The sequence below is a fragment of the Sus scrofa genome, chromosome 6, assembly GCF_054392235.1.
Source record: "Sus scrofa isolate SSC_HxYL_T2T_F1_AM1 chromosome 6, Sscrofa_HxYL_maternal_Yorkshire_Landrace_v2.0, whole genome shotgun sequence".
In the NCBI taxonomy this organism is placed as follows: domain Eukaryota; kingdom Metazoa; phylum Chordata; class Mammalia; order Artiodactyla; family Suidae; genus Sus; species Sus scrofa.
Window position 1 is genome coordinate 31,762,905 of NC_139388.1, and position 20,738 is coordinate 31,783,642.

The following is a 20,738-nucleotide window of genomic DNA, read 5'->3' on the forward strand; positions in this document are numbered from 1 at the left end:
TGATGTTCAAACCGCTGAGATTCAGGGACATGGCTTCTACTGCCGCATTTTTTAGCCAGTCCTAACGCAGATATCACTCGCGTCCCCTCAAAAGCTGTGTTCAAACCCTAACTTCCGGTACCCATACATGAGCCCTCATCGGGAAATAGAGTCCCCACAGACACCCCCACGTTAAGGTGAGGTCACACGGGATGGGGGAGGAGGGCTTAATGCGAGGACCACTGTCCTTAGAAGAACTTTGCGCACAGTGAGAATTCCGTGTGATGGATGATGGAGGCAGGGTTTGCATGGAAGCAGCCGTAAGACAAGGAATCCCAAGGATCGTCAGGAGTCCCCAGAGGTTGGGAGAGGTGAGGAAGCATTTTTCTCTAGGGTCTTTGGAGAGAGCATGGCTCTGGCAACATCTTAATTTGGGGCTTCCAGCTTCCAGAACCGTGAGAGAATCCACTGCTGAGTTTTGGTTTTGTTTTCTGTTTTTTCCTTACGGCAGCACCTGCGGCATATGGAGGTTCCCAGGCTAGGAGTCAAATTGGAGCTGCAGCTGCCGGCCTACGCCACAGTCATGGCAATGGGATCTGAGCTGAAGGGCTACCCTGCAGCCTGCAGCAATGCTGGATTCTTAACCCACTGAGTGAGGCCAGGGATCAAACCTGCATCCTCATGGATGCTAATCAGGTTCTTAACCTGCTGAGCCACATGGGAATTCTCCATTGCTGAAGTTTTAAATCACCCAGTTTGTGCTACTTGGTTAAAGCAGTCCCAGGAAATTAATAGAAGCCAGGATTAGGTGACACCAGGATATGGCATCCATTTTTGCCATTCATTCATTCATTCCTTTGCTCGTTCACTCATTCATTCCTTCAGAATAACTTCGGTGAGTGCTGCTCCAGGTGCTGGGGTCTAGCAGCATGAAGATAAAGTTTGGATTGATGAAGAAAGATCCCAAAAATGTGAGATCCCAAAAATGAGCCGGCCCACCTTGCCCATCAGCCCTTCATTCTCTCTCCACCACGCCCATGTGGGGTCTCTGGGATCTGCCTCCCCCAGGCCCCTGCCTCTATCCACCTCTTTGCTCTCATTCTGCCTTTTTTTTTGTCCAGAAGTGTGGCTTCTGGCCACGATCATCAGGCCAAAGTGTGGTGTTGGGGCAGCTGGCATTTGTGGCTGCTCAGCCCCCGTTCTCCATTCTTGTTCACACTACACGGGGTCCCCTTTGCGAAACCACACCTCCCTCCCCCATGGCCCAGCCCTGGCCAGTCGGCCATCCAGCACTTTGGCCACAGGAGCCACTTGCTGGTTTCTATGTGGGGGGTAAAGCCGACTTCACAGTGGAGGCGGAAGCAGAAGACAAAGACTGGCAGAGGCTATTTGAGACCCTAGATCCAGCTTAACCTGAAACCATATCACCTTGAATTTCTCAGTTTGAGGAGCCCTTTTCGACTTAATCCGATTAGGGTAGCATTTCCACTCTTTGTACCTAAACATCTGCGGGGTAGTTCATGTGATAACCGGGGAAGGGCTCACCACTAAGGCGCTTCTGCTGGCGAGATGCAGCCCCACAGGTAAGCGTGTTCAGTGGATGAGACTGTGACGGTGTGTCAGTCTGTCTGCCTGTCTGCACGTCACTAAGCCAGGCAGAAAACCCCCCTTCCCTGGCAGGGTCAGGTCTTCCTGTGAGGGCACCACACAGTGGGAGAGAGGGCAGAGTGCAGCTCTGTCCTGTGGGCTCCCGGGCATCCTGAAGGAAGGCCCGCGTTCCTGCCACTGCTTGAGCCGCCCAAGAAGCCCGGGTTATGGGGAGGTAGATGGACACCAGGCAGTGAGCTCCCTCTGCTTGGACGTGTTCAAACAGGCTGCCCCACCCCACCCCAGTCAGGGAGGCTGCAGAGAGGACTCCTTGGCTGTGAGTACCATGATGCCCAGACATTTGAAAGCCCATTCGTTTGTCATCAGCAGCCTTGCAGGCGGGCCTTCCTGTGGGATGAGAGGCCACATGTGGTGCAGGGAGGAGGGGCCCAGATCAGGGCATGGCCCGAGGTTCAGTGTGTCAGATCTGGACGGATCCTAGACAGGGTCCCATTACACCTGTCAGCTTAACAGAAGTCACCCCCGGAGGGGAGCCTGAGTGCTGACTGCACATCAGGGATGGGGCTGGGTCTCCTGTGGTGGTTGAATTTCCTTGGCGATCCTTTGATGCAGGCCACGGGGTTAGCATCTCTGATTTATAGTTGAGGAAACGGGTCAGAGAGAGGACTTGCTAAGGTCATCGAGCACGGCATCAGCACCATGATACGCCTCAGGGCTCTATGACAGCAGAGCCTCTGCACCCAACCACCACGCCACGTAGACACCCTGGAGAGACAGGGCAACTGGAGCACACAGGATGATTCCCCAAGGGCCACACAAGAGAGAGAAAGCCAACCACACCCAGGGGCTCACTTTGGTCCAAGGACTGCGGCAGGCACCTTCACCCAGGTCACTGCCCTCAGTCTTCCCAATGAACTTGTGACCAGGCTACAAATAGGAGGGGAAGTGAGCCCAGAGAAGGTAAGTAGCTTGCCCAAGGACACACAGCATGGAAGTGTCATGCTGGAATCTGAGTCTATTAACTCTTTCCCCTGTAGAAGCTGCTACTCTCCCAGCTGCTGGATCCTCTGCCAGCGCAGCACCCCAACCCCACTGTCTTTCACTCCCTTCAGCACCCCTGCAGACAAACCTCCCCACCCTGTCCTCTGCAGCCTTCAGCTCACTGGTTTCTTTGCTTCAATGCCCTCCCTCCCTAACTCTACCCTACTTGTAAAATCAGCTCAAAACTCACCTCCAGGGAGCCCTCCTTGATCTAGAGCCCTTGTTCGGCAACCACGGTCAAGTGCTGATCATGACTTACTCATTGCGTGACTCCAGGTGCCTCTGCCTCATGGACTTGCCCTCTCTAACCTCTCTGTCCAATACTCACAGTGATCATCTCTCAGGACTGCGTTGAGAATATGTCAGTGTCTGTGCAAGGCAGATATGCTCACCACTATATCACCAAGGCAGAACATGTTAGTGTATATGAAGCCCTTAATACGGCGTTTGGCATGCATGCAGTAGGCGCTTAATAATTCATAACTATCTATAATAATTGTGTTGCCTGCAAGGGCTCATCAAGCTGCGCGCGCGCGCGCGTGTGTGTTGTGTGTCTGTGTCTGTGTCTGTTTGAGTGATCAAAAGCCTTTGTTGAGCACCTACTGAATGCAAGGCCTTTACCTTGGAGGCAAGTGTCAAGACCACTGGCAGACGGGGTTCTGATGGAACAGGGGGTTGGATGCTCATCACCCTGAAATAGAAAGAGGTCTTCTCAGGCTTCAGAGCTCCATCTCGAGGCTAGACCCCAGCTCGGCAGGGAAGGATATAGAACCCCCAAACCAGTGATTCAGTAAGAAGGGGCTGTCTTTGTCCCAACCCCACAACTTGGAGGAGCAGCTCCTTCTGCAGACAGGCTGCGCCATCTGGTGGCCACTCTTGGTAAAGCCGCCTCGGGGCTATCCTCTACCTAGCCCTATGTGCAAGGGGAGCGGCGCTCTCTTCAAACAGGATGCGCCATCTGGTGGCCACTCTTGGTGAAGCAGCCTCAGGGCTCGGAGCCCGCTGGGTCAGACCATTAGCTGGGCTCGTGGCTCCATCTAGTGGTATTAATGTGCAATCACACTCTGTGGGCTTCAATTTCGGAATCACCGAAGGAGGGTCATTAAACATTCAAGGACACCGCTTTAGAAATAATGAGTCAGATTTGGGAGTCGGGGGGCAGTCTAAGAACCTGCATTTTAGGCAAGATTCCTAGGTGATTCTTAACACAAGGAAAGTTTAAGTTTGAGAAGCAGGACCTTTAAAGGACTTCTACCAATGTGTTTGTACCTGTTTCCCAACTGTTCAGTAATAAAATCCTCAACCCATTTGACACCTGAGATTCTCATTTCCACTGTAAAAGGGAGGAAAGTGAGGGCTAGAAGGTGGCAGTCACTCACCCACAGCCACAGAGCCAGCCAGCTGGCATCTTCCTTCTCAGCTCTAGAGCGTTTGGGAGAGCAGGAGGGAAGCACGTTTGCCTCAGGATCTCACCTGGAATCTGTTACCTGCGCTCTGCAAATGAAGGGCTCTTCTAAGGTGAGCTGGCAGCATCTCTGCTGCCACCTTGTGGCAGCATCTTTTGGTATCTGTTCATATGATAACAGCAGGGATTTTTTTGTTTGTCTTTGCTTGTCTGTGTGATTATACTCTCTCTTGCTTGTCTGTTCTTCATCCTTGTTGGAGTAAGGGTGGGCAAAGTGCCTCCTGCCATTGAATGCCAAGGCATCAGGAACCAGTTGCTGTGTCACACAGCCAGCTGGTGACCCCAATCCTTCTGCCACAGCCATAAGCTCTGGCTAGTGTTTTTCTAAGAATCCAGTCAATCCCCTTTTCCATAAGTAACCACCCCATCCTTCCCCCTCTGGTCGGTGACACCCTTCAAATAGGAAAATCAGGTGCCCTCCCAGCTGTAGTGTAGAGACCCACAAACTCTAATGGCCCATGGAGTCACCGGGAGTCTGGGCTGTGGTGTCCAGTTCAGTCTCTGCTCTGGAAGTTTCTCCGAGTCTGAGTCTGGTCCCCACTAATCTAACTCCACTGGTCCTGTCCTCCCACCTCAGTGACCAGCACTCAGGGGTCACAGGGAGGCCCCTGTCCCCTCCCTGGATCAAGGTCACAGTTATCAGAATTGCAGGCAGGTAGCTAGGAGGGGGTGGGCGAAGGCCTGAGAAAAGGATGGGGGCTCCCAGGTGCCCCTGTGGGCAGTGCCTGGCCTCCTGGGGGCTGCTCCCATCCAGGCACATCAGCCCCAGCTGTGCAGAGTAAGGGTGAGGGGGGCCGGCCCCCTTCCTGAGCCTCTAGCTTCCTTTTATTTTATTTTATTTTTTTGGTCTTTTGTCTTTTTAGGGTCGCACCCATGGCATATGGAGTTTCCCAGGCTAGGGGTCAGATCAGGGCTGCAGCTGCTGGCCTACGCCACAGCCACAGCAATGCCACATCTGAGCCGCATCTGAGACCTATACCGAAGCTCACAGCAACACCGGATCCTTAACCCACTGAGCGAGGCCAGGGATTGAACCCACGTCCTCATGGATGCTAGTGAGATTTGGTTCCACTGAGCCACAGTGGGAACTCCCTCTAGTTTCCTCTTAATTCAGATTTCAGAGAACCCCTTCTGATCCTTCCATTTTGGGGTTGGGTAGGGGAGACATTGGAATAGAGTTTTAAAAAATACATGCTACTGTATCAGTTAGCTATGGCTGCCTAACAAATGATTCCAAAACTCAGTAGCTTAAAGAAGCTGATCACTCCTCCTAAGTCTATAGGCTGAGGGGTTGGTGGTGGTGGTTCTGCTGCTTGGGCTGGCTCTCTCTTTGTCCTGCAGTGCCAGTGGCTTGGCTGGGGCTGGGCTGGGCTGTTCTAGGTGGGCCAGGCTGGGAAGACATGGCCCCACTGCATGTATGGTCTCCAGCCTCTGCAGGCTGGTCCAGGCTTGTCCCCAAGGCTGCTGGGGCCCAGGCTCAGAATGGACACGTTCACTCCGTCACACTCCCTGGGTCATGGCAGGTTCAGTGGGTGGGAAATCCGTACCAGCACACAATGGGAGGAGCTGGGGACTCACCTGAAGCGGGGCCTGTGAGTTGTTGGCACTTTTATCTTCTCCTAACCACTGGTTTTCGACTTAGACCGCAGCTTACGGCAAAGCCGTATCCTTAACCCACTGAGCGAGGCCAGAAATCAAACCCGCAACCTCATGGTTCCTAGTTGGCTTCATTTCTGCTGCGCCAGGACAAGAACGCCCCTTCCTGTCTCTTTGATTGGGCTTTAAACACAGTCCTCTCACCCCAGCCCCCCTCCCCCAGACCCACCTGCTGCCCACCAGTCCTCTTCTTGCCAATGAGGCCCACGTGGAAGAGAAATGGAGAGCCTGTGGTGACCACAGAGGCACAGGGGCAAGATGCGTGGTCAAGTCCTGGCTCCGCCACCCAGGGGCTCAGTTACCTGGGCAGGGCACGTGGCAGTCTCGCCAAGCCTCAGCTTCCCCACCTGTAAGACGAGCTTGCCATTTAGACACCCCGGGGTGGCTCTGAGGGCCTTTACTGAGATAACACACAGCGCACACCTGGTACGGTGCCTGCAACAAGAGTAGACGCCCTGGAAATATTTGCTGCATGAAGAAGTTTAGCCCAGTCTCGGGCTCTTTGAAGCCTCTGCACCCCCTGCACCACCCTTCCCACCAGCAGCCACCAGAGCGGCTTCATTTCTTCTCTGCCACAGTGTTTCTGTCCTTTGATCCACGTCAACTTCTTAATCCCTTTGCAAGGATGGGGGCGAGGGAGGCCAAACACGCCCACAAAGTCCTTGAAATGATTGCCATTCAGGGATCAGAAGACGAAGATTCGTTGCCTGTTTCTGTCTCACAAACAAATTAACCAAGTGGCAGCTTTGGGTGCCAAATACGAGTCTCGTCGAAAGGATTAGACGTCGTAAATCCAGCTAGAATATACTGTGATCGTGTGGGTTTTTTTTTTTAAAAGCAAAGCTGCAATAATCATACATTTACAACTAATAAATTGGGTCCTTTAATTCCTCTGCAATAAGCCTTTGAAATATAATCTGTCATTTCAGACGTACAGAACATGACTTTTCATAATTATAATTCTCCAGCACACATGACTACTTATAATTAAATTCACTTTTAAGAAATCCAAAGCTTTTTTTGTGCCTGCGGATTATTTGTTCGGACGATGTCATAATGGTAAAATGAATGTATAATCTGTTGAATACATTCGGTTAGTTCTTATATAAAAAAGCGCCCTCTGCTATTGATCAAAACTAGAAAGATACGAGGATGAGCAAAATATACACTATTTCTCAGCAACAGGCTCAAACAAAGGCAGAGCAAACCCAGGCCTGTCTCTCCATCCTGTCTCCCTAAAAGGGCTACTTAACCCCATAAAAGAAGAATGTTTGAAAGAGTTGAAAAAATGCAAATGGTAAATTATGGCCGAATTATCTGCTGGAGACCTGCAGACCCATACACTTTGAAAGGCAGTTGAAAAATAGCTCCAGGCTGGATGATGAGAAAACAGACTCGAAATGGCCCCAAATCAGGGAACCCAGGCAGGAGGCAAAGACAGACCCACCAGCTAAGACACAAAGGAAAAGATGAGCAGATGAGGAAAGTGGGAACCTTGAACTCAGAGAAGCAGGCACAGAGCGAGCAGGCATTCGTGGTATAATTGCACCACCTTGAGCTTTTAATAAAGGAGAGCCTAACATTAAAGGACAGATCTTCTAGAGAGAAAATTGATAAGGCAGCAGAGATCCTAAATGACACAATAGAGCAGGTAGGGCGTTCCCGTTGTGGCTCAGCCTGTTAAGAATCCAACATAGTATGTCGGGATGCAGGTTCGATCCCTGGCCTCGCTCAGTGGGTTAGGGATCTGGCGTTGCCGTGAACGGTGGTATAGGTTGTAGGCGCAGCTCCGATCTGGATTTGCTGTGGCTGTGGTGTGGGCTGGCAGCTCCCCTATGCTGTCCCTTGGCTGACATAAAATGCAGCGATTCCAGCAATTATGCAGGCATTTCCTGTGTTTAGGGTCTAGGGAAGAAGCTGCCACAGATGCAGGCAGGTGAGCCTATGAAGACCAGCCCACCAAACCCAGGTGATGTCAGCAGGGGTTAGCCTTGACCTTGGGCCTGAAATGAGGTTAAGAACCAGGCCAGAAATGGCCACAGGTGACAACTTCAAGTCTTGAAGAAGGTTCTCCAGCATGTGCTACAGGAAAGAAGAAGCCTAAAGAAGGAAGGCATGAGCTCAAGGTCACATGCAACTTCAAAGCCAAAGTAGGTCTGAAGACCTTGACTTTTGATCCCTGGTCTGTGCTTAAAATACACACACACACCATTACTTAAAAACTATATCTGGCTGCCTCCCTCCCTCAAGTTAAGATAGGAGTAGAATGGAGCTGGAGATAGCATTGGACGGGAGGTTAGAACTTTTTTTGGCCATCCCATGGCATATAGAGGTCCCAGGCCAGGGATCTGACCCAAGTCCCAGTTACAGCCTATGCCATAGCTGCAGCAATGCCGGATCCTTAACCTACTGTGTTGGGCTGGGAATTGAACCTGTGTCCTAGTACTCCAGAGACTCCACAGATCCTATTGTGCCGCAGTGGGAACGCCTAGACTCATTTGTGTATAAGGGAAATTTCACATTCCCTTATACCTAGAGGCGTGAATGAATATTCAGTGGACGGATGGATGCACAGATGAACAGATGAATGAATAAACGGATGGATGGGTAAATGGATATGGTTGGATGGATAACAGAGGAATAGATAATCGAATAAAGGGATGAATGGACAGACAGATGAATGGGTGGATATTGCAATTAAAGAAGGGACAAACCTGAAGCTTAATAGTCACCTCCCAGGACTGAAGACCAAAGTTCATCCACATTTATATTTTATTTTGGTCAGAGAGTTGAACCACACAGGATTTTTTGGGTTTTTTTGTTTTGTTTTTGCTTTTTAGGGCTGCACCCATGGCATATGGAAGTTCCCAGGCTAACAAAGTGTCAAATCAGAGCTACAGCTGCTGGCCACAGCCAGAGTGACAGCAACGCGGGCTCTGAGCTGTATCTGTGACCTATACCACAGCTCATGGCTGGATCCTTAATCCACTGAGAGAGGCCAGGGATCAAACCAGCATCTTCATGGATACTAGTTGGGTTTGTTGCCACTGAGCCACAGTGGGAACTCTTCACACAAGGGTTTTAAATATTTAAACACTTAAAATATTTAAATACCAAGCAGCCAATACAAAATCAAGAGATTTCACTCTTAGGCAATACAGATTTCGGGATTTTCTTGAAAAAAATCAGAAGACATAGTGACACCTGGCTAGCATTCCGCAGGTAAACAATCTTGGAGCTGAGTAGCAGCTGCCTCTTTTGAGGGGAGAATGATTTGGGGTTCACCACAATCCCCACCACTCCCTACTGCCTTGCACCTCCCCCACATCCCCAGTTACATCACTTGTCTAGCCGCAATCCTGAGTTAAAAACCTTCCTGTGTCACTCCTCATTCCTTCATTTCACTGATGCTGCCCCAGACAATCTGAAGCTGGTGTTTCCCTTCTTCCTTCTCCTGGTTTTCTACCGCATCCCTCGTGCTGCAGCTGAGTGATGCTAACCCGTGCCTTCTAACTCAGGCAGCTTGAGATACAGAGAAGCCTTATGCAGGCACTTGCAACCCACCTCCCTCCAGTCTCCAAGGCGACAGTAAAGGGTCAGGACCAGGGCTCCACCGTGCCCGGCGTGGGCAGAGTATCTGCACTGAGTGGACGAACAGGGAGGCTTGAAGGAAGGAACATCCGGAAGCAGAAAGGGACTGATTTCTGCAAATGTCCCCTCTGCACTTTTGTATTTCATTGACATTTTAATTAAGACTGGAGCACTCTTTGGGGAGCTCTGCTCTGAAGCTGAAATCACTTTAACATGCTGCCCTAGTATAAAGCTGGAGATGAATGGAAGCCTGGGGTTCTCATATGTTTCATGGTACTTAGCGATTCCTTCTCACAATGCATTATGATGCTAAGACGGTTTATGAGTTTCTATTGGCTAAGTGCAGCCATATCAAATTAGAATTTTGCTCAGTGGATTTTGCTCTAAGAAGATTAAAGGGCACCCAGGCCTTCCCGGGTGGAAAGGAGGTCCTAGGTTCACCTCAAGCTCAGGGCAGGCCGTAGGAATTAAAATTGTTGCTGTAAAGGATGAGGTGGGCTCTGGGGGTAGGGGGGAGGCAGTGGCACGATCGGGATCACAGCCTGAACTTCAGAGCATGTTCTTGGAGCTGTCCTCCTACGAGAACCTTCTCAACCCTCTGGGGAGCCATTTTTGCTTAGCAAACTATGTGTTTTGTGGCTCTACGGGTTAAGGACCTAATGTTATCTCTGTGAGGATGCGGGTTTGATCCTTGGCCTTGCTCAGTGGGTTCAGCATCCGGCATTGCAAGCTGCCGAGTAGGTTGCAGATGCACCTCGGATCCTGCGTCCCCGTGGCTGTGGGGTAGGCCAGCAGCTGCAGCTCTGATGCCACCCCTAGCCTGGGAACGTCCATCTGCCACAGGTGTGGCAGTAAAAAGAAAAAACCAAAACGAAATAAAACAACTATGTACTTTTATGTCCCCTTTTGGTGTCAAGTCCTTTTCTCTTGGTGGCTGGAGCCCGAGCACAATCGGACGTTCACGGTTGGAAAGAGTTGCACCGGCTGTACGTCACAGCATCAGTGCGATGTCACTCTCGGATGGGGGTATACTTCTGGCCCTCCTTGCAAACCAGCATCATTTTATCTCTATCACCTAAATTTTGTGCAAAATGACTCCCGCAAGCATTGTGAGTGATAGTATGTGTCTGAAAGAATGACCTAGCCTCCAAACAATGAAATAAAAGAAGAAAGCTGAAATAGAAGCTGCTCCCAAGTCTGGGGAATTTCAAACACTTGGGGGGGGGAATGGTTTCTTTAATAAGGGTCTTTGGAATAACTGGGTCCTCACCTGGAAAAAAATGTCAAGTGGATCCCTACTTCACAACTTACACCAAAATAAATTCCAGATGAATCAATGTTTTTATACGGTCCATAAAACCTAAAGGACTTAGAAGAAAATGCGGGGAAATTTTAAAATCAGCTAAGAATGGTAGAGGTTTTCAAAATAGGACTGAAATGCCAGGATCCATAAAAGAAAATATTCATCAATTTACCTACAAAGATTTTTTTTTTTTTGGCCACAATCGTGTCTATGGGGAAGTCCCTGGACCAGGGATCAAACCTGAAACACAGCAGTGGCCCAAGCCACATCAGTGACAACACCAGATCCTTAACCCATTGTGCCACAAGAGAACGCACAAATAATTTTTTAAATTATTTTATTTTTTAAAATTATAGTTGATTTACAAATTTCTGTTGATTTCTGGTGCATAGCGAAATAACCCAGTTATATACACACACACACACACACACACACACACACACACACACACACACACTCATTGTTTTTCTCATAATGTCTTCCATCACATTCCATCACAAGTGATTGTATATAGTTCCCTGTGCTATACGGCAGGACCTCATTGCTTATCCACTCCAAATGCAATAGTTTGCACCTACTATCCCCAAACTCACTGTCCCTCCCACATCCTCCCTCTGCCCCTTGGCAACCACAGGTCTATTCTCTATGTCCATGAGTTTGTTTCTGTTCTGTAGGTAGGTTCATTTGTGCTATATTTTAGATTCTACACATAAGTGATGTCATATAGTATTTGTCTTTCTCTTTCTGACTTACTGCACTTAGTATGAGAATCTCTAGTTGCATCCATGTTGCTGCAAAGGGCATTATTTTATTCTTTTTATGGCTGAGTAGTATTTCATTGTGTATGTATGCCACATTTTCTTAATCCATTATCTGTCAGTGGACATTTAGGTTGTTTCCATGTCTTGGCTATTGTGAATAGTGTTGCAGTGAATATAGGGGTGCATGTGTCTTTTTCAAGGAAAATTTGGTCCTGATATATGCCCAAGAGTGGGATAGCTGGATCATATGGTAGTTCTGTGTTTAGTTTTCTGAGGCACCTCCATACTGTTTTCCATAGTGGTTGTACCAATTTACACTCCCACCAATAGTGAAGGAGGGTTCCCTTTTCTCTACACCCTCTCCAGCATTTACTATTTGTAGACTTATTAATGATGGCCATCTGACAGGTGGGAGGTGGTACCTCATTGTAGTTTGATTTGCATTTCTCTAATAATTAGTGATGTTGAGCATCTTTTCATGTGCCTGTTGGCCATCCCTATGTCTCCTTTGGAGAAATGTCTCTTTAGGTCTTCTGCCCATTTTTCCATTGGATTGTTTGTTTGTATGCAGTTGAGTTGTTTGTATATTTTGGGGATTAAGCCCTTGTTGGTTGCATCATCAGTGTCCTGACTTACACAGTGACCATTATAGGGCTTTCAGGTCAGGAATCCCAAAGCGTTGTGGCTCCTATTTACCTTCCTGTAGTGAGAGGGGCTGATGAAGGCAACTGGGTCACAGGCCTCAGCCATGGCTGCCCCACTTCACCAGAAGACACAGGGGTGGGGGTAGGGGATTGTCTTTTGCATGTCTGTCCCTGCTAGCATGGTGGTGGCCTGCCTACCCAGGTGTCCCTCGGGGAGAGGAAATGGTGAGGAGTCCTAAGATGCAGAGAGGTTCATGAGTTTGACCTTGATGTGCTGCCCCAGACCCCATTTGGGAGTGTCAGGTACTTTGGATAATCTTCTTAAGTCTGAAAATTTCTGGATGCCAAAATACATCTGGCTCCAATAGTTTCTGATAAGGGTTTGTGGTGACCTCTGCTCAAAACCAAGAAATGACCTTCAAGTGACCTCTGCTCCAAACCAGAAAGCTGTCACATATCTGGCCTCCTTGAAGAGGTGGAAGGGCGCCACTAGCCCGCACCCCTGGGGTGACAACTGTTGGATGCTGAGTGGCCCCGCCCCCTGGGAAGGGGCCTGCCCTCTGCATTCGGACCCGGTCTCCACGCATCAGCTGGTACCATGGTCACCACAGCCTTGGCTTACTCTGTCCACTTTCAGATGAGGAGACAGAGGGTGCAACATCCTCTGTGTCCCCTCCAAGGCCACATCCTTAGGAAGGGCTGGAGCCCGACCTGAGCGCTTCCCTTGCTCCTGGTTTATGCATCACTCAGCAGAGGTGACAGGAGCCGGGGGCGGGGGGGGGGGGGGGGGCGGGCCCTGACCTGGTCCAGGTTTGAAAGGAGGGAGGTGGGGGGAAACAGTAAGAGAAGAAGCGTCGGGAAAGCTCGGCGTGCGTAAAGGGGGGTCATAAAGGAGCCTCCCAGCTGTTTGGTTCAAGGGGCGCGGGGGCGGGGGGGGGGGGGGGGACGGGGAAGGCGGCAGTTTCAAGGACACACAGCGGGTTTGGAATAGAGAAAAGGATCATGACCCTGGTCGTGGGGACTTGAGGCTGGGAGCTACTGCCGTAACTCTGGGCTTTCCTGTTTCTTGTGCCCCTGCTCCCGCAGCCCCGTTAACTCGCTTAGCCCCAGGGAGGGGACTCCCGTCTGTCCAGCCGTCCATCTACCCATCCGTGCCTGGGGACTCTGTTCTTTCACCGGCTCCTCCTGCACGTGCCTGCGGGTCATCTTTCCCTGACACATTCCTTCTTTGGACTTTGAGATGTAAACCCCCAGCCCCCGCGCTACTGGTAGGCAGCTCGGAGGACCATTAACATTCAGCCGGAGCGGTGCCTCCTGCGACAGAAGTCTAGATTTAAAAAAAAAAAGGAACGAGATTTCAGGCAAGAGGGAAAAATAAAATAAAGAGACAAGACTTAAAATGTCCTGTGAAATGGAGTGCGCTGGCCCCCCGCACAACCATCGGCGGGAGATGACGCCTTTATAAAGTGGTGAGTTTTGTGTGAGCACAGATGCGTTTTGTTTTCCTAGGAGGAATCAATGATTAAATTATCAGAAACCAAGCTCAAAACGAGGCTGCTTGCATATTCCCCCATGTCTCCTGCTTACGAGGTGCTAGCTTTATCTCGGAAGCTTTCGTTTAAATGTCCAACACGTCTTATTAATGAAAGTCATAAGCTGTTGTTTATATATGTCATAATGGGGAATATGACTATTTAATATAAAGCTGACATTTAAATTCCACTTAGTTCTGGGATGTGGACGATATTGAGGCGTAACTCTTTACCCTGGAGTAAAAGCTCCCTGGGTCTGCATTTTCAAGCATTGAAGTTTTCAAAGTAATCAGGTTCCTTTTTTTTTTTTTTTTCCAGAGGAACCAAATTGTGAAGACATCTGTTCTGTTATTAATTTCACATAAATCTTAAGCTCCTCAAGGCCAGAAATGAGGCTTCATTCACGTCGAATTAATGAAACATGATTGTAAGTCCCTTGCATGGAAATGCTGTCACACAATTCTGAGCTGCTTAAAGCACTGAGTAATCTCAGAAACTGCCAGGGGACAGCCACGTGAAATCCGCCCTCCCCTCCCCCTGTCCCCCGAAAACAATATCTGAAAATATCACAACACTAACTATATCCTGAAAGATTAATAGCAGATGAAAATTTCTGGGAAATGAATCAGTCTTTCTCGGTAAAGGATACAAACTGTCTGATTGCACAATGTAAGGACTCTTCAGATACAGTTTAATAACTGCCCTGCCAGCCCCTAGGCGCATCTGAAGGGGGGTTGTCCTAGGCACATCTGAAAGGCGGGGGGGGGGGTCCCCGGATGCCTCCCAGAAATGTCTTTGGGGGAAAGTGTTGGAGACACAGCTCAAACCTATATGGCATAGAACTGAGATGGGAAAGCTGGACTGGCCAGAGTGTGATACATGCGTTGGGTGTGAGAGAGAATGTGTGTGTGTGTGTACGTGTGTGTGTTGTGTGTGTGTATGTGTGTGTGTGTGAATTTGTACAAGCGTGTGAAGTGTACATAAGGAAACCGCTCTCTCATAGCCATGAATCCAGCCATGGGAGATGCATGTTAAATAGCTCAGCCTCATCTTGCACCCGGCTGAAGCATTCTTGAAAGAAACTTGCTTCTGGGGTTTTGTGGGGGGGGGGCATGTTTTTTTTTTTTTTTTTTTTGGTCAAATAACGGAGATTTGCCAGCAGAAAGATTGTCTGGAGGGAGACAGGGAAGGGGGAGCCTGAGATTTATTCATCAAACTTCCAAGTGTTATTTTTGGTCTTCCGCTGAGCTGGGACCCCAAAAAGAATCTGCATATGATATTCACATCTCAAATCTTCAGAGCCTCATTAGCTTTGATATTTATTTATTTATTTGTTTGCAAAAAGGAATTTAAATCAAACAGAGAGGCACAAAAGCAAAACCTTTGAACGCGAGGGCCAAATTAATTAAAACAGGCAGCCAATGGGTAGAGTGGAATACAATAGAATTCAGAGCAAAGACAAGGAAACTAGACTCTTGGATGGAAAAAAAAATCCTTCCTTGTTTTTGTGATAATCTATTGGAAATAAATTACCAATATGGATACTGGAAGAAAAGGTCATTTTTTTTTTTTTTTTTTTTGCTTTTTAGGGCCCCTCCCGCTGCATATAGAGGTTCCCAGGCTAGGGGTCGAATCAGAGCTACAGCTGCCATCCTACACCACAGCCACAGCAACACAGGATCTGAGCCACGTTGGCAGCTTATACCACAGCTCACAGCAGCATCAGATCCTTGACCCACTGAGTGAGGCCAGGGATGGAACCTGCGACCTCATGTTTCCTAGGTGGATTTGTTTCTGCTGCACCACAGTGGGAACTCCAAAAGGTCAGAATTTGAAACCTTGTTTATCCAGAAGTTTCCCTCATCATTTCCCTAAGACTCTGATCTTCCAACGAAGCCAATCAAACGATTGGAGGTGGCATTTATTATGTTTTGGAGAAAACAGTCTGGTTGATACCCGTAAGTGTCCCCAAAATAGCACGTGGGTGGAATTTAACTGACAGCAGATAAAGACACATCCAAAACACAAGGGATGTTGACCTCCGACAGCTAGCATTAATCCAAGTGGTGGAGCCAATTTGTGTATGTGAACAGAGCCGGTCCCAGCTCTATTTTTGCCCCTGGATATTTTGAGGCTTTGTTTCACCATCCATGCTTTGTAGATCTGTGAAAAACATTCCATCCATCCAGTTGAAACATCCTGGACCAACACTGTGAGAAAGACTTTTAGCTTTGTTTAGCATAAGCCTGCATCGAGAGGTCCAGCTTTCTTGTTGCCGTTCTTTTGAAAGAAATGATCAGTTGGTATTTATGCATTTTGTCCTTCTGTATTATGCAATAGCACAAATGTACAACTGCCACAGGGGGACAATTCGATGCATAGCCAGCCAGTCACAAAGTTGTCACGCTGGCCACATGTGTCTTCGGCAAGTCCTAGGCCGCCTTTCAGCTTCACTTAGAATCTCCTTTCTACCCCTCAACCCCCAGCCCCGTGCTTAAGTCTCTCAGGATGACCCTGGGTCATTTGCAGCTTAAAGAAGAGTGGGCTTTGAGAACTACCACGATAAGCCTCAGCTCAGTGTCAAAAGATGGCAAAAATGCTAATGGGGGAAATCTTAGGCTTTGTGGCAACTGGATAAGAGGTATTTTTGAACGACAAAAAATATCTTTCCGAGGATTCCTCAAAACAATTCTCCAATGCATAGAGGTGGCTTTGTTCAGACGTCAGTAAATTATACCAGATCTTAGTTTTCCTCTGAATAAGGTAGAAAGAATTGAATTGGAACAAGAATGAGCTTTAAGATTTGTTAAGCCTGGTTGAGTTAGTGATTCATTCTAGTGTGCGCGCGCACACGTACATGTGTGTATACACATAGAAATATAAATACATAGGTGTATAAATTACATATGCATGTCAACACATATATATGTACAAACAAAATAACATTGCTATGTCCCAACAAAATCAGGGCTTTTCCTTAAAGGTAGCATATGGATTCATTCACTTATGCATTCCTTCATCCACGTGTGTCTGTCACCCATGGACCAGGTCCGCACCCCACAGTTCTGCTACGTCATTGCATTTAATTCTCACAACAACCATCCTAGCACGAGAGATGGTCAGTCTATTTAACTATCCTCCCTCCACAATACAGGCCAACTGGAAAGGACACCAATCAGAAGCCCTTGTCCGTGCCAGCTAGTCATTGCAAGAGGCTTAGGTTTGGGGGAGGTTTGGCTGGCAAGATGGGGGTGGGGTGTGGGAGGCTATTTAACAACTGGCCTGGGAAGGGCTTTCATTTTTTTTCTCTTTTTTCCTTTTTTGCTTTTCAGGGCTGAAACCGCGGCCTATGGAAGTTTCCAGGCTAGGGGGAGAATTGGAGCTACAGCTGTGGGCCTAGGCCACACCCACAGGCATAGCAACTTGGGATCCCAGCCGTGTCTGCGACCTACACCACAGCTCACGGCAATACCAGATCCTTAACCCACTGAGCGAGGGCAGGGATTGAACCCATATCCTCATGGTCACTAGTCAAATTTGCTACTGGTGAGCCATAGCAGGAACTCCGGGCTTTCATTTTTAAAAAACCAGGACAGATATGGATGACTCACTGTATCTGCATACGGTTGAACATTAGCCCTGATTTCCTGCAAATTTCACAGAAGACAAAGATGGGACCCTGGGAGGCCAAGTAACCTTCCCAAGGACAGCTCACCCGGCAGTGACAGGCCTGAGCTGGAAGCCACTTTAAGTCTTTAAGTTTCCAAAGTTCGCATTCTTAACCCTCGTGCTGACTGTAGAGATGTCTATAAGCTCAGGAGGTCCCAGGCTGGCCAGCATTTCTTTTCCAAGATCCCAAGGAGATGGTCTGGAATCCAGTTAGAGTCAGGGTAGAGCTGCCAGATGTAGCAAGTAAAAATACAGGACACTCAGCTGCATTTGAATTTCAGATGAACAACCATCATGTTTTTGCATATTTTAGCATATTGCACGGTACATAGTTATGCTAAAAAATTATTCATTATTTATCCAAAATTCAAAGTTAGCTGGACATCTTGTATTTTATCTGGCAAATCTAAGCCGGGGATGTGGGAACAAATCAAAGGCAGGCCAAGACATTTCAATGCAGAAACATTTTCTTTTCAAGAAACTCCCTCCTTGGAGTTCCCGTCGTGGCGCAGCGGAAACGAATCCGACTAGGAACCATGAGGTTGTGGGTTTGATCCATGGCCTCATTCAGTGGGTTAAGGATCCGGCATTGCTGTGACTATGGTGTAGGCCAGCAGCTACAGCTCCGGGTGGACCCCTAGCCTGGGAACCTCCATATGCTGCGGGTGCGGCCCTAAAAAAAGACAAAAAGACAAAAAACAAAAAACAAACAAACCTCCCTTCTCTAAAGTCGATAGATCTTCGGGCATTAGGAATCCTTCTCTAACCTCACCCCTTGTACCTTCTTGATCCTGAAGTCAAAACGCCAGAGCAAAGGGCATCTAAGCTAACACACTGCATCCTCGGCTCCATCCACATGAGAAGGTGGAGCCCTCGGCGCGGTGACTTGGCTTTGAAGATTGGGAACGTGGTCCATGAGGCATGTCCTCTTCTCCAAAGCACATGGAAACTATTCCCTTCCAGAAGGTCTTCATGGTTTGTCTGCTGCCAGTCACATGGTTTTTCAGCTGCAGTTATAATTTCTATAGCATCCCCCTGCCCCAGCTCAGATGGTATTTATTAGAACACGTTGCTTTTGAAAAGAAAACTGCATCTTAATTAAAGGTTGGCCATCCAAAGCCTGTTTGCAGATGAGAAAAATTAAACAACTGCTACGAATGGGGCCGTGGGTCTCCCCTATGGGTTAGAACCCCCATCCACACTGGAGGCTCTCCCCCCTTTCAGGCCATCCCCTCATCGTCAGTGGATGCTCTGTGCACAACAGGCAGAAATGAGTCACAAGCCTGAAGGGAGCAGCTTGCAGAGCAGAAACCAGCTTGTCTTCCTTTTTAATTGTTCCCTTTCTTCGGCTGCAGCACAAACACAATGCCTGGGGTGGGGCTTGGGGTGGGGCTTGGGGTGGGGCTTGGGTTGGGGCAGGTGAAGGTAGTTTGGGATCCAGACACTGGCCCACTGAGTGCCTGGTGGATAAGAAATGACTCACTGGCATGGACAGGGGGCGGGTTTCTGGGGTTAGGTGGAGGCTGGGAGGATCTGGCCTTTGCCTCCCTTCTGAACCAAGACTGACATAAGCTGCTGGAGAATAAAGACAACGCTTCCTCTGGGTGAGGTTCCTTAACTTGGGTTGCATGGAGCCAAAGTCCCTAAAGGATCCATGGGACAGAAGTCAGGGAGGCTGTGAATCAGATGGGAAAAATGTACACACACACACACACACACACACACACACACACACACACACACACACACTTTCCCCCCCTAATTCCTAACTGAAATTTAGCATTGTCTCCAATTCTGAATATAGGTAACAAACCATAACTGTATTGGCACTGTGTGTCTTTTAAAAAAATTACTGGGGTATAGTTGATTTACACTGTTGTATCAGCTTCAGGTTTACAGCAAAGTGAATCATGTGTATATACCATGATTAGAATGGTAGATTTTAGGTTACCTATATTTATCACCATTTTTAATAAACCATGAGAACAATACAAAGGCATATATATATATATATATATATATATATATATATATATATATTTCCACTTTTTTCCCATATAAGTTATTATAGAACTTTGAACAGATCTCCCTTTGCTAGCTCTATAGTAGGTCCTTGTTAGTTACCTATTTCATATATAGCAGTGTGTATTACATGAGGCTTTTGTCACTAATAGAAGTCACAGACATTTAATATCACATTATAGTTGCTCTAGAGTATCTTAAAATAGACTCATTACTATCTTGAAATTTATAACAACTATTAGATCCACCTTTATATCTTGTTATTTAAAGGTTAATAGAAGCACACGCATTCCTATATCTTTTAAAATTGTTTGGATATCTATCACTGGCGAGTCCTTGTTTTTTTGTAATCCTATTTTTAAATTTTATGCCTGTAAAAACATTATCTATAACAAACCTTGAAGACTTTATGCTAAGTGAAATAAGCCAGTCACGGAAGGACAAATACTGGGTGATTCCTCTTACCTGAAGCTCTAGAGGACTCAAACTCCTAGAGACAGAAAGTAGAATGGTGGTTCCCAGGGGCTGGGGAGAGGGGGAGTGGGGAGTTAGTGTTTGATGGGTACAGATTTTCACTTTGGGAAGATGAGAAAAAGTCATAGAGATGGATGGCGGTGATGGTTGCACAATAATGTGTACTTAATGCCACTGAACTACACGCTTAAAACGGGTTAGAATGGCAAATTTTATATTATGACTAGTTTATCACTGTTTTTAAAAGGCCACGAGAACAATACAGATATTTTCAAATCCCAATCAAAAGAAGACATTGGGAGTTCCCATCATGGCGCATTGGAAACGAATCTGACTAGGAACCATGAGGTTGCAGGTTCGATCCCTGGTCTTGCTCAGTGGGTTAAGGATCCAGCGTTGCTGTGAGCTGTGGTGTAGGTTGCAGACATGGCTCGGATTCTGTGTTGCTGTGGCCGTGGTGTAGGCTGGCAGCTGTAGCTCCGATTAGACTCCTAGCCTGGGAACCTCCATATGCCCCAGGTGCGGCCCTAAAAAACAAACAAACAAACAAACAAAAAAACTAAAACAAAACCAAAAGAAGACATTGTTCTGTAAAGGGGTTTATGGGCCTCACTGGAGGAGTCCAAGGCACAAACCAGGCTAAGACTCCCTGACTCTGGCGGAATGGCCCTTCCTCATCCCTGTGTATCTTTCTAAGTCTGCTCTACCTGGAGGAACCTTCCTCCCTTCTCAGGGCTCAGCTCAAATGCTGCTGGCTCTGTGGCTCCTGTTCGGTCCCCAGGGTTCACCTGGAGCTAAGTTCTTTATCATCTCTCTCGGTATCCCTCCAGCATCCCTGCTGGACTCTGCTGCCTTTCAAGAGCCCTTGGCTTTGCTCTCTGCTTCAGTTAGGGGTTATTCAGCCAGTGTCAGGGAAGCGCTCAAGCTCTCTTGGTACCAGACAGCAGAGACTTCCTCTTGAGTGTGATCAAGAAACTTGCTATATGAGTCAAT